Here is a 12,948-nt window from a genome sequence, read left to right as displayed (position 1 = left end):
CCGATCTGACCCTACAAGGTCATCATTAGTCTTGTCCCGAAGACAGACATTAAATGCCCATCGAAAATTGCCAGCTATTTGAGTTAATCTCGTTCTATGGAATCAAAGCCGCCAACTAATGACATCCATTGAGGAAACAGCAAGGTTGGCTTGTGGCTAGCTAATTTATTTAATCAACAAATGTTTGACTTTGTTCTTTCTTTTGGTTTGATCTGTGTTTCTGCGGTTAGCTTTACATGGTAGGTATATATTATATAACAAATAAATACTAGTATAGAATATAGTTTGCACCATTATCAAAACGTATTTCAAATATGGTTACATGTCCTCCAAAAAACTATTTGGATAATTACCATTTCAAAGCGATAACCAGCTTAAACGATAAAAAACTTGGTCAGAGATGGAAAACAAAACTCAGTCAAAATAAAAAGTGGGATCATTCAAACAAAAGTTTACCATCGGTCGGTTAAAATCCCTAAATTGCATAAGTGGGATAGATTCCAATGCTACCCGATCCACAATCCGAAATCCCCCTTCCACAGCCGCAAGAAACTTTCAATTGCCAACTCTGGGAAAAAGTTAAAAAGCGGCACGCGGAAATTTTCTATTTTCTTTTTGTTTTCAGTTCTGTATTTTGTTGTTGTTTTTTTGCTTTTGCAATATAGCGAGCCATCAACAACAACTGACTGCTAAACTGCAAAGTACCAACAGCCACCCTCTGACCTCGGGAACTCTCCACCGGGTGGCGGTGCCACCCAATGGCAGCCATTAAATGAAACTTAATTAGCCCTAAATAAGCAACAGAGCCAATGAGTAAAATGTGGCTGAAATGGGTTCGGTTTTTCGCTGGGTGGCTCTGGTGCTCTGGTGCCCTGGTGCTTTCAGGGCTTTGCATTTTAATGCACAAACTGAAAAATCATTGATTACTTTGCTGGGGGTTCTTTTTTGGGCGGCGAGTTGAGCGCTGCACTTGGCGAAGCGAAAGAAAAACGTTTTGTGCATTTTACGCGATAAGTTGATTAAATTGCATAAAAGTGGGCCGAACGAATCGAAGGCTGTGTGGCACATAAGGAGACTACACTGTGGGAAAATGTGTTCTAATTCTTGATTTTTAAGGTGAGGTAATCGTAAGCCAGTCTTAGGTATACAACAAACGAAAGTAAGGGTGTATTAAAATACAGTGTTATTTAATAAAAATGTAAATTAAAATAAATATATATATTTTGTGAGTAATAGGCAGTTTTCGATTCTATTTTCCTTAGTGCAAGCACTGGGTAAGTTGGGTCTATAAAGTTGGGATCATAAAACGCATTAGCTGGCGGTTGAGTGGGCGGTCGGAACTCTACCCCGATTGAGATTGAGTGCCGCTAATTTGAATCCGTAATTTCCTTGGCAGGCGTCATGCACCACGCCCCCTGAACCCTACACCGCCCCCTTCGCAATATTTACCCAGTGGGTGCGACCGTTAACCGGCTTAGAACATGGCTGCTGCTGCAATTTTGTTGCAACTTGCAGCGGACGTAGCATTCCCAGTTTACGGCCATATTATGTGCTCCTTGCTACCGGCCTCCGCCTTTTTGCATCTACTTGTAGTTCATCGAGTGTTTGGATGGGAATAAAAAATGGATGGGGCCGAAGTGCACCCCTCACCCCTTGCTAAGGAAAAAGTTGCAACTTTTACGAGCCGTAACGGTCGAACGGGCAGGCAAGTACAGTTACACCCGGTGGAGCAACACACCCGACTGGTTAGCTGTTAACAAACTAGCTGGATAGATGGAAAGATAGTTTTATTCAGCACCCGTCCTGGATGAACCTCATCCCACCATGCCACCATCCTAGCCCCAACAAGAAACTTAAGCAGTCCGCGGGGATTTGATGGCATTGCAGGGCAAACCCACACAAATGTAGTTCAAAGTCGTGCAACATCGTAAATCCATCGTTGAACTATAAAAAACCGTCTTACTGCAATTTGTATCTCTTTTGCCGCTTGGGTGGGTGGCAAAAAGGTTTTGAATGGGGGCGCTTATAATACCCGATACTAGTAGATTACGCGGGCATACCGCGAATGTGAAATTGTTTGTTAAAGGGATTAGATAGCTCTTTGCTTTTCATTCCCCGTAACTGAGAAAAGCTCTGAATAATTAATGGAGTCTACCCAGAAGATCCTGAGTAGACTTATAGGTAAGCTTGCCAGTATTGGGATGCCTATCTAAAATGTAATATTTTTTGTTTACTCCCCAAAATAGTCAACGAAAGCCTACATTAAAAATGTATGCTGTTTAAATATTATATATTTATAGTATGTTTTGGGCACATTTTTAGGTCACAACATGATAGTAAGTATCTCATAGTTGAAACACTTGACTTTTCTGCGCTTTCTTGTCACTTTTTTGTTTTGACTACTGTTTCTGAGGTAGCCGGTTTTGGCTTTGGCTTTGGCTCTGGTCTTTTGCTCGGTTGCTCAAACCGTGAGCACTTTTTAATCCGATTTTGTTGCATTTTTTACCATGCTGAGTATGTGTGAGTGTGTGTGTGCGAGTGTTGCTGGCGATTACGCTTGCCGCTTCTCCTTATTTTGTGCTACTGGTACCGCTTCTTCTGCGCTTCTGCTTCTTCATCTGGCTTTTCCACCTACTTTTCCCAGTTTTCTTTTTTTTTTTTTTGATTATTTCAGCTGCACACGCTTCGGCCGAGAGAGTCACCCTCATCACCCTTAGACGGCCCAAACGATTTTGCATTTTTTATTTAATATATGCGGTGTTGCCCTTTTCCCCACCGCCCTCCGCACCCCTCCGCCGTTGATGTTGCGGCCCCTACTTAGCCTTGGTTGACTATTTAAAGCCGTAAAACCCTTAACCGTGGCTTAGCTGCACGGGCCATAAGTTCAGCCGGAATGAGAGTGCACAGCGAGAAACGGTTCATCGAACTTGAACTCGTTTTCGGTGGGGGTGAATAAGTTAATGGGGTACGGGAACCGGTAGCAGTGGATAGCGAGGTTTCTTTCCTTTTTAGAGCAGAATAAAAGTATTTTCATTAGAAAAACAAACACTAACAATAAAAAATATATATATATTAAGAAAAATATATATATAAAACATTCATAAACGCATTTAAGCTAAAAAGCTTGGTATTTTGAGAAACAAATTAGTTTAAACCAGAAACAACTAAAAATCCGTACTTTTAGGTTTCATATAGGTTTTTAAACTTTTCAGGGAGACGCAGCTAATTAAAAGTAAATAAAACACTGATGCAACAACTTCCTAGACTAAAAACACGCCAAAATTAGTTGCAGTGCCTAGTATACACCAGAATTGACATTTTCTGCGATTGTTTTACTGTTTTGTGTGCCCAGCAGATCCCTCATTTGGGCAATGCCAACAATGGACGGAATACCTGATTCGTTTGATAATCCTTTCGGCCGAAAAGTGCTTGTGTACACAGGCCAGATTGCCGGCGAATCGTCCAAGGATCGAGGACCGTGATGGAGGAGTCCGAGGAGTCCAAGGAGTCCGAGGAGTCAGGATCGAGTCCTGGCCGGGTTGCAATTTCGCCGGCGGGCTCTTATTTTGCCGTTGCCTTGGCATTCGGCTTGTCTCTGTGTGTTTTGGCCTATTTGCATTATGAATTATTTATTTTGTTTATTCCTTCTTTGCCACGAAAACACAGATACAGAGAGTTAGGCCAAAGAGGGGAGAGATGGAGATGGAGAGGAAAACCGAACCCGGAAAATGTTGCAAAAGTGGAATACTTGACGTCGTCTCAGTGATAAACGTGGGCGGCCAAATAAAAACAAAAACGGCTCCAGAATGAGAAAAACCAAAAATATAGCGCACGAAATACGCGAAAAGTGTTTGCTTGGATTAAATTTATGAATATTATATTCAAGCAAAAGTTGTGCCATCCAAAAACACCCAAGCCACTGCAATAGCACAAGTTTGTCTATAAATTTTTTGCGATTCCTCCCAGTCTGTCCAGAATTTACGGGTCCCCGCCCAAAATAGAAAAAAAAACAGAACTGGGAGGTAAATTGCCAGCTATTGCAGCCCGCTTAAGGGTATAATTTTGGTCAAGTTGTTTATTTTGATGGCAGCCCCGTAAAATGATATATCGACTGCTCCATATCTCGATGGGGATTCGATGTTAATGAGTTTGCCGCACTTACTGGGCTCGTAAAGTATGCGACTGCTTAATCCTTTCAGCTCCAAGTTTGCCTTCAAATTCATACAAATCATTCGTTACAATCGTGGAGAGTCTGCAAGTAGAATGGATTTAGAGGGCTAATTAGCTTTTTATTATGACAGAGGAATTAAATGAGTTCATATTTGTAACCACTTTTAAACTTTTTAATTGAACCTGTACCTCTTTAAGTAAATTATAAGAACTATGAACTAGAAGGCTTATCATTATTTTCTTACAGCAAACTTAGAGTCCTAAAACATTCGTTCAATAAGCCGCTTGCCGTTGCAGAAATGCTATTAAAATCGCCTAAAACCAGCCAAGGATCTTCTTTACCAACATCGCATAAAAACAAAAGACTGCTTGAGCTAAAACTGATGACTGCCTTGGTTCATAAAGGAAATTAACTCTTTTCATGTACCAATTTGCATTAAAAATGTTATAAATTTGCTGGTAAGCGTGGCAAAGCAAAGGCAACTAAGCACATATAAATCTACCCCTCGACCTCATCGAAAGGACTTCAACTCGTCCTGCGTCTTCGGGCCAGGTAAAGTGGTAAGTGATTGTAGCTCCTTCTCCGGCAAAATAAAGGTGGCGAAGCGAAAGGTGTGTCGGCCGGGCGGAAAATGAGGCGGGTAAGGGGGGTGGTGAGTTGAATGGACGGGTATGAGAGCGATGAATTTGGAATGAATGCAATCTTGCTAAAATATGCAAGGAACGCTCACACACAGACACACCCACTTACACACTCACTCACACACACATACACACACTCCGACATTAAACATTGAAGCGACAAACGAAATGAAAAACGGCTGTGCAAATTAATTTTACGTTGCACGAACAACAACAACTATGGCAACAGTAACAGGAGCAACGCAAGTAACTGCGTTTGCGACAACACTGAGAGAAATGTCAAAATAATCTGTAAAATTTCCTAGATTCAAAATTTATGCTGATTTGATTATAAACACTTTCAGTAATATAATAACTATTTCTATGCATATCTAAATAGTACGTCCTGTTTGTTTGTCCTATGCTGTTAAACTGTTTAAACTTTTAAATTAAAAAACTTCAAAAAATACAAAAAAAAAAAGGTGTCTTAATTACTCTACATACTCTTACTCTACATTACTCTTAATTTTTCTCTAATTAAACTTATTTTTCTCTGTGCACAGTGGAACCTCCCAGCGAGCACGATGAATAGCAAACAACAACAAGAACTATGCAGGGCACGCCCATAACTCCAACATCTACATGAGAATGGGCCTCATCTAAAGGGGCGGGGTTTTCGTGGGAGTTGGGCGAAAGCGGGATACCAAGGATAAGGATGACTTCCAAACAGCTAGACAAACATTTAAAGGATTGCCAGCCGGATGCCGCCACCCATCCACACTTTATTTCGCTTTAATTACCAAGCTCTTAGTCTGCCGCTGGTGGGTCGAATAAATACCCGCCATATACATATAGTGGCAATGGCGGAAAATAGGCAGAGGATTCTACCTTTCGAGGTCCCTGAATTCCCGGGAGGACACCCCGCACGTACTGTGGTAACAAAAGGTGTGATCATAATTACTATTATGGTCGAAAGGTTATGTGGTTTAGTTTAGTTACGTATAGCATTATTATCAGCGCCAGCTATAGGATAAGTACCTCATAAATTTTAACTGTCCAAAGTGAATGATTTCTCACATTAGCTCTTTGTTTAGCCCAAACCTAAACAAGTCACTGGATTTGCTTAAATTTGTTTATACTTTAATTCAGCGTTAGGCTGTTAGAATAAAATTTATCAAGTTTTTTAAATCTTAGAATACCATCACTAAAATCTAATTAATGTGAACAAAGATACCGGCGGAAAAATCGAACTGTGAATCGATGAAGAGCAACAGCTCCTGAGTCAGCGCAAGTGCTGCAAGGTCCTGCAAAGTCCACAAATAACATTAAAACCCTATTAGCCCATGGACCGTAGAGAAGTGAACCAGGAACTGGAATAAACAAGCGAGTTCTAGTGCAGCCCAGGAGGACTCGCTTAGCGGCCAAACTATTTTACAATTAAGCATTTAAGGCCATGGTTAAAACATTGTATCGGCAAGTGTCTCGTGCCACCTGCACGGCAGCAGTTAGCAGTTACCAGGTAGCAGGTAGCAGTTAGCTTTTTATTTAACCCATTACTCTGGCTGCAGGTAAATAAAGCCAGCACTAAAATGTTGCCCAACGGCAGCCGGCAAAGCCACCCGAAGCTGCCTCCTGCCTCCTGCCTCCTGGCTGGCAGGAAGGTAAAAAGCGACGCCAGTCTGTGCCAATAAATAAATTCGCAACACCCCAAAAAACAAACAGTGCCAAGCGGCGGGTGCAACAGTGGAGACTGTAAACTGGATACCAACTTTGACTTGACTTTAACCACACTGCACCACCAAGTTATCCCATCTATTTTTTCTGGCTCCTTTGGGTTGACATTTATTTTTTGTTTTCCCTTTTTCTTTTTTTTTTCTCGTCCTTTTACGTGGCGTGTTAGCAATATGCATATGGTAAGTCCTTAAGACCAAGTTTTTCGGTTCAGCGCGGTGGAGGGTATGCTTTTATTTGATTAAATGTTCTTTACCTTTAAAGAGGGCAATAATAGTTTTTCGACGGTTATCTTGGTGGGATGCCGGGTTTCAATTACCAATGCAGGGTAATGGAAGTGAGCAGGTGAAGCGGCGATATCAATAAACATTCGATCTTTATTTCAGGTGGCAAGCTTACTTTTCAGCAAATTAAAACGTTACTATTTGGTGAAGTTTGTGAGAAACGAACAAAAAGCAAAGGACCTGCGATTACATTACCTTATACTGCATTTAAAGTTAAATATATCACCAATTTATTTTATTAATAAAAGTATGTAGATTAATGAAAAAGGCTTAAAATCCAATAAGTAAATATTTGCAGTTTCAACTCGAACTTTGTGCAAGATATCCTGGTTTATACGAAACCCCAAAGACTTGAAATGCATTTTCTGGCAGAAACTGTATTTTATAGATACCAAGAGCAGTGAAAACCCGCGGATCGAAAGTTTCGTGAGCTTCTTAAGCACTCCAAATTTCAATTAAAGTATGTAAGCACTGACGCAGCTGGCAAGTTTCAATTAACCCGTCGAACTCTGCTGATCGAATTCCAACTCAGACTTTTTTGGCTCTAGCGCTCGTTGCGCAACTTGAACTTGGCAAAAAGTCGTCCTGGCCGCCCATTACGTATCCTTAAACTTCACTTTTATGCAGACATACGGGTAGTTAAGTCGCACTCACACACTCAGACACACACAGCAAAGGGGAGAGATTATTTCCGTACTTTTTATCTTCATGCGTTCAGGGTGCGAGCACTTGGCGCTTAAAAAGTCAACGGGGCAAACTACCAAGGCAGCCTGCCAATTTGTGACTGTCTTTTGCTAACCTCCAACTCAACTCAACTCTGAGTCGCTGCATATATGTCTATATGTATGGTATATCCTCCGATTCCTCATTTCGGTGCTGCCAAAGCGCGACGGTGCAAAGCTGACAGCTGCTTAAATAATTTCCAGTCATGTGCGCCGCCCACAAAACACAACTAAACCGTACGTACGGCATGAAAAAAACGGAAATAAAGGAAGGCCAACCACTACAAGAAACTGGGGAAAGAAGTTGCCATCTTATGCCTTTCCTCCCCCAGCGTCCTCCGCTTCCTTCGCTTCCATGAACTTCCGGACGGGGCGGAGTTCTTGTCCTTTAAGTCGACTTCACGTCGTCGTCGTCCTCTTCGTCGACTGTGTATCAATATGCGGGGTCAGTATTTAGATACCCTCACTTGGGGTAGCTGCAATACCGGAAATGGCCCCTTTCGGCGAAGGAAGTCCTGCTGATGACGAACTTCGCTTAAGTGAAGTACGAAGTCGGAATCTCTGTGGCACAAAGAGTACTTTAATCATAACCAAGAATGACAAAAAGCTGCCCCAGAAATAGCACAATGTGACTTTATAATGTCGAACGTTGATTATGTTTATGTTTCATTTTTTAAATACTAAAAATAAAAAAAAATGTAAAGCAGCAATACCAAAACATTTGCTTAAGCATTGACGTTCAGTGAGCGCTAATATATCAATATATCATTTAATAAATAGAAATAAAAGCGTATATTTCGCTTCGTCTTAGCATTTTCCCCCACATTTTTTAGTCGAGTTGAGCCGAGCATTGGTGCTGAGGAAAATCTATGTGTCTGCTACATGTTTAATTGCCACTGCGTGAAGATGTTAATCTATTTCGAGCGGCGGCTAACAAAAAGTGCTGCCTGTCGGTGGGACTACTATATGGTAGTACGAGTTCTGCTGACAGCGAACATTGTTTAGCTGGCTCAAAGGAGCCCAATGACAAAGATAGATCGGGGAAAGGCGGGCGAATGAACTGGACTGGACTAAAAGCCGAAAGCAATCAGCAGAGACTAATTCAAGTTACTTCTCTAAAAGCCCGCTTTGGTCCTGGCTTCGAGGCAGGCATCGCGGAAATGACGAGGAAATTGTGTAAATTGATTATAGATAGCCTGCCTGGCTACCAGATTTTCCCACCTCCTGCTAGACTCCTGCTAAGTGGAAAAGTCAATCATAGCTGCGTGTATATATGCAATCATTTCAAAGTGTCCGCCACTATATATACGTATATACATATATATTTAAATTTTACATGCTTCTTTGTCGACGTCTTTGCCACTGTTTTTTCCGATGCTGAAAGAATGCCCGCCACAGCAGAAAAACAAAATTTATTACGAATGAAAATTAATTAAATTAAATGGACTGTGAAAAATTCTTGCTCAATATTATCCGGTCTCTCGCTCATTTTCTGTCAGCTTCTTTTCAACAAAGTATTAATATTAAAGTTTCCCGATGAGCGCTAGTAATAAAGGCTGCCAAAGGAAGCGGGAAAAGTCGATTGGGGATGTAATTAAAATTGTTTTTTATGATGTGTCTTGCTGTAATGCGCATCAAAATCTCCTTTAAGGATTACTTTGTTCCACACTGTAATCCATTCGAGGATTTTAAATGGTAGATTTTTTCTCTGTCAATTGATATAAACATGATTTAATCAAGCATTTATCGAGTGCGTGTAGCAGAAGGGAATTATTGTAAATTCAGCGTTAAATACTATTGGAAATCATATAAACTCATTTAATACGTGAAAGAAATCGTACTATTTTTTATCCAGCATTTCAGCTTTACATATTAAGTAAATACATATAAAGCAATTAAGTAAAAAATTGCATTATTTCTCATTAAGGTAATGAAAGATAATAACTAAATAAAGCACACAACAATATCATTTTTTGTAGTATTGAAAAAGTATTTAATTGCCCGAAAGTAAGCAAACAAACGTTTAGATGTAGCAATGGACTAGTACAGTCAGAAATAAACCGTCGTAATGGAAAACCATCTGCATTTCTGAAATAATTTGTGTAATTCTCTTCAAGCCATTTGACTCACGCCATAAGCCACAAAGTGTTTCCCACCCCGCGATTTTGGGAAAGCCAACACCCCAAACAGATCATCGTACGAGCCAAGTTGTACCCGAATACACATTTCAAAAGAATTCCAGCTCACGTATTTAAAAACATTCCTTAATTAACCACCCACTTACCTCATGTGGCGCATTATATTATACATTCAAGTCCCTTCAACCGGAGCTCTATAATCTTTTATCTGCTCCGTACACACACACACACACATAGCGAACGAGACGGAGATAGCTGGATGGAGGGAGACGGGGCGACACTTGGAAAACACATATATAAATGCGCCATAAATATAGATCTTATTAACCTGTTGACATCAATTTCCACACACACTGCGATTACCGCACAAGTGACTGTGTGTGTGCATCTCCGACAAAAAGAGGAAAAAAGCGAAATACTCCAAATGCCATCGTCATGTAATTTAATGGGAGGGAATCCACCATTTTTGGGTGGCAGTTCGAGGAGCATTGAAATTGCTCTACAAGGCCTAAGGTGGGTAATATGTTGGGGGGTATGGCTTTAAGGGGGCGGGGGGTGGTTTTGTTGGCTAAGGACTCGGCGCAAACGAAATCAGCGCAACGACAGTCGTCCTTGTAGTCGCTGATAAGCTTTGATTTCCTGGAACAGGCAGCAATGGCGTCGACGAAGTCGTCGCCTGTGACGCACACACACACACAGCCACACTAATACCCCCACCACACACACACACAAACACACACACACACTCACAAACCACACACACTCTGCGAGAGTACACATTCACACACAGTCTGGGCCACATGCAAGCGGCAATATCAATACCAATACCAATATAAATCGCAATGGGCGTGGGCGGATGAAGCATGTTGAAATCCGCTTAGAGACTCTACATTTTTAATACCCAATAACCAAGAGGCTATTCGATGGGGTATGCCCAGCTTTTTCGAGCCATATATACACCACGGTGATGCGTATAACTTAATGAGCTTGAGATGTTACTCAGGGGAGCACTTGTAGACCCCGTAAATTAATTGCCGTGTAGGGAGTTAACAATAAACGATCACAGTCGAAATCTACTGACATTTACTTATTCATATGAATATGGTCAGTTATGCTTATATTTAATCAATAAATATAATAATATATCCTTCAACTTCTTTACTTCACTCAATAGTTAGCTAACATCTCTGACAAAACTAAACAAATTAATACAGCCAAGAATATAAGAAGCTGCTCCACATATAAATTCGCAATGTTTCAGAGCAAAAAATAAAAACACCAAAAAAGCATTTTTATTGGAGGAAAAGTTGTGTTCCCCTTGCTAAGTATTCCGGTGTCGGAACTCTGTTAAACATTCCTAAAACCTCCTTTTTGTTTTCCCCCAAATTATTCCGCTGACGAATTTATTAGCGAAGCGATGTCTGAACTTTTTATTCCATTTTCGCATTCTTTTCAGCTGTCTTACTATATTTTCAATTTGATTTTTTATTTTTTGCTAACGACGTTATTGACTTTTATAGCTTTGCCATAGCTATAGATTCGGTGCGTTCTTTCGTGTGTTTGTGTGTATTTGTGTGTGTTCAGAGTGGTGGGATAACTTGTAATTCCGTTTATTTTTTTTTCCGGCTGTCGGTTTTTTGTTTGTACTTTTTATTGGCGGCGACACGTAGCGTGCGGTGCGTAAAAAGCGTGAAAGAGACAACCGCATGCATTTGCCGGATTGCCAGCGGAAACGGAAATCACAACACAACGCGCGGACTAAACATGACAGCCAAAAGCTGTCATGTCCCACAGCAATCCGTGTGTTTGAGTGTGTGTTGCGTGTATGGGGATATTGTAAGCGATGCCCTGGGAAAAAAGTGTCACGAGCGAAAGGAGAGAAAAAACCTGAACTAAACTGAACTGGACTGGACTGGACTGGGCTGAGCCAAGCCAAACCATGCCAAACCGAGCCAAACCGAAATGAAATGAAATTGCAGGCCCAGATCCCCAACTACAGAGTTAATACGATTGTGGTCTAATGAATTAAAGGCTGAACCAACACACACGAGAGGAGCGATCCAAGACAAATCAACGCAGAAAAATCTGCTGCGAGAACGGTGTGTGGGTTTCGTGCACTGCGGAAAATAATCTAAAGAAATTAGAGAATAATTGGCACGTGGTATAAAAGCAGATTAGGATTTAGCTACAAGCTGCGTTTTCAACATTATTCTAAGGTTATGATAACGTAAATGCTAATATTTTTTTATGATTTCTGATCGCTATGTTATAAAATGGATTTTATTTACTGCTAGTTAAGAAATTTATGGAGAAATTTTAATATTTCCTTATACCTGTTACCATATTGTAGGTATATGTATAAGACATATATGTTTTTACTGTGACAAATTCAAAGCTGGCACAAAGAGCCAGAAGATTGTAGCGAAACGTGTGTCACACCATAAAACAAAACCAAAAGCAAAGCAAAGCAAACCAAAGCAAAGAAAAACAAAACAAAACAAGTGAAAGAAAAACTCGGTAAAAGGACATCATGGTGCTGGAAAAGCAAGTGCAAAATTGTACGAACAAAAGTGAAGCGCTGCCATTGAGAAAAAACACACAGGCAGTAAAAGATTGAATTTGTATCTATGTCCATGTATCTGGACATTTCCCAATCCCAAACCCCCCAATCCCAAACTACAAACCCCATCCACAAAGCAAATCCCATTCCCACGACTGGGTCAACTGATTGTGTGTGCCTGAGCGAATAACTGGCCAGGCAGATCGGCCATCTGAGACCTATGTGGACATGGTGCGTTTAACCACGTAATAGTCTCGGCGGCTCTGCGGATTTGCGGCATCAGTCAGAGGGCTTAGCACAGTGGGCCCAGAACGCACCCAGGGCTCTAGGTATCCATATAATTAAACCAATTTTGTTTCGAGTGGCGTCTAAAGGTATTTTCCAGCTTTCTAACGAGTCTCGCTTGAGACTATAAGCCTCTTAAAGCCTGCTTCGAACTTGAATCCCCCCTTGTGAGTTTTAAAAAATTTCAATAACCGAAATTTTACAGATTGTTCTTGGAAACAACAATTACTGGTAAATATTGCTATTTTGTGTGAGGAGAGAAAATGCTTTAAATAGCTAAGGAGATTGTTACTGTTCATTTGTTTAGCTTTTTACATGATTTAAACTACAGACGAATTTCAATTTATTTATATTTGTTTTGTTCTTTTAATTTATTGTGTTATATGTCTTTGTAGCATTTTTTATATATTCGATACAAATTGTTTAGTGAACAAAAT

The 12,948-nt window shown here is 40.6% G+C and overlaps 1 protein-coding gene across 2 annotated transcripts in view; it reads right to left on the bottom strand.

Moving 5' to 3' along the window:
• LOC122616536 (Ig-like and fibronectin type-III domain-containing protein 2) overlaps positions 1 to 12,948 on the bottom strand; it is a 77,018-nt gene that overhangs the window by 45,988 nt on the left and 18,082 nt on the right. For both annotated transcript variants that reach the window (XM_043792019.1, XM_043792020.1), the window contains exon 2: positions 4,163 to 4,252. The gene's annotated coding sequence lies outside the window, so the exon portion shown is untranslated. The remainder of the gene's footprint in view (positions 1 to 4,162; positions 4,253 to 12,948) is intronic.

Source organism: Drosophila teissieri, chromosome 3L, assembly GCF_016746235.2.
Source record: "Drosophila teissieri strain GT53w chromosome 3L, Prin_Dtei_1.1, whole genome shotgun sequence".
Taxonomy (NCBI): Eukaryota; Metazoa; Arthropoda; class Insecta; order Diptera; family Drosophilidae; genus Drosophila; species Drosophila teissieri.
The sequence above is the reverse complement of the archived record's forward strand: the minus strand, read 5'-3'. Positions and strand labels throughout refer to the sequence as shown.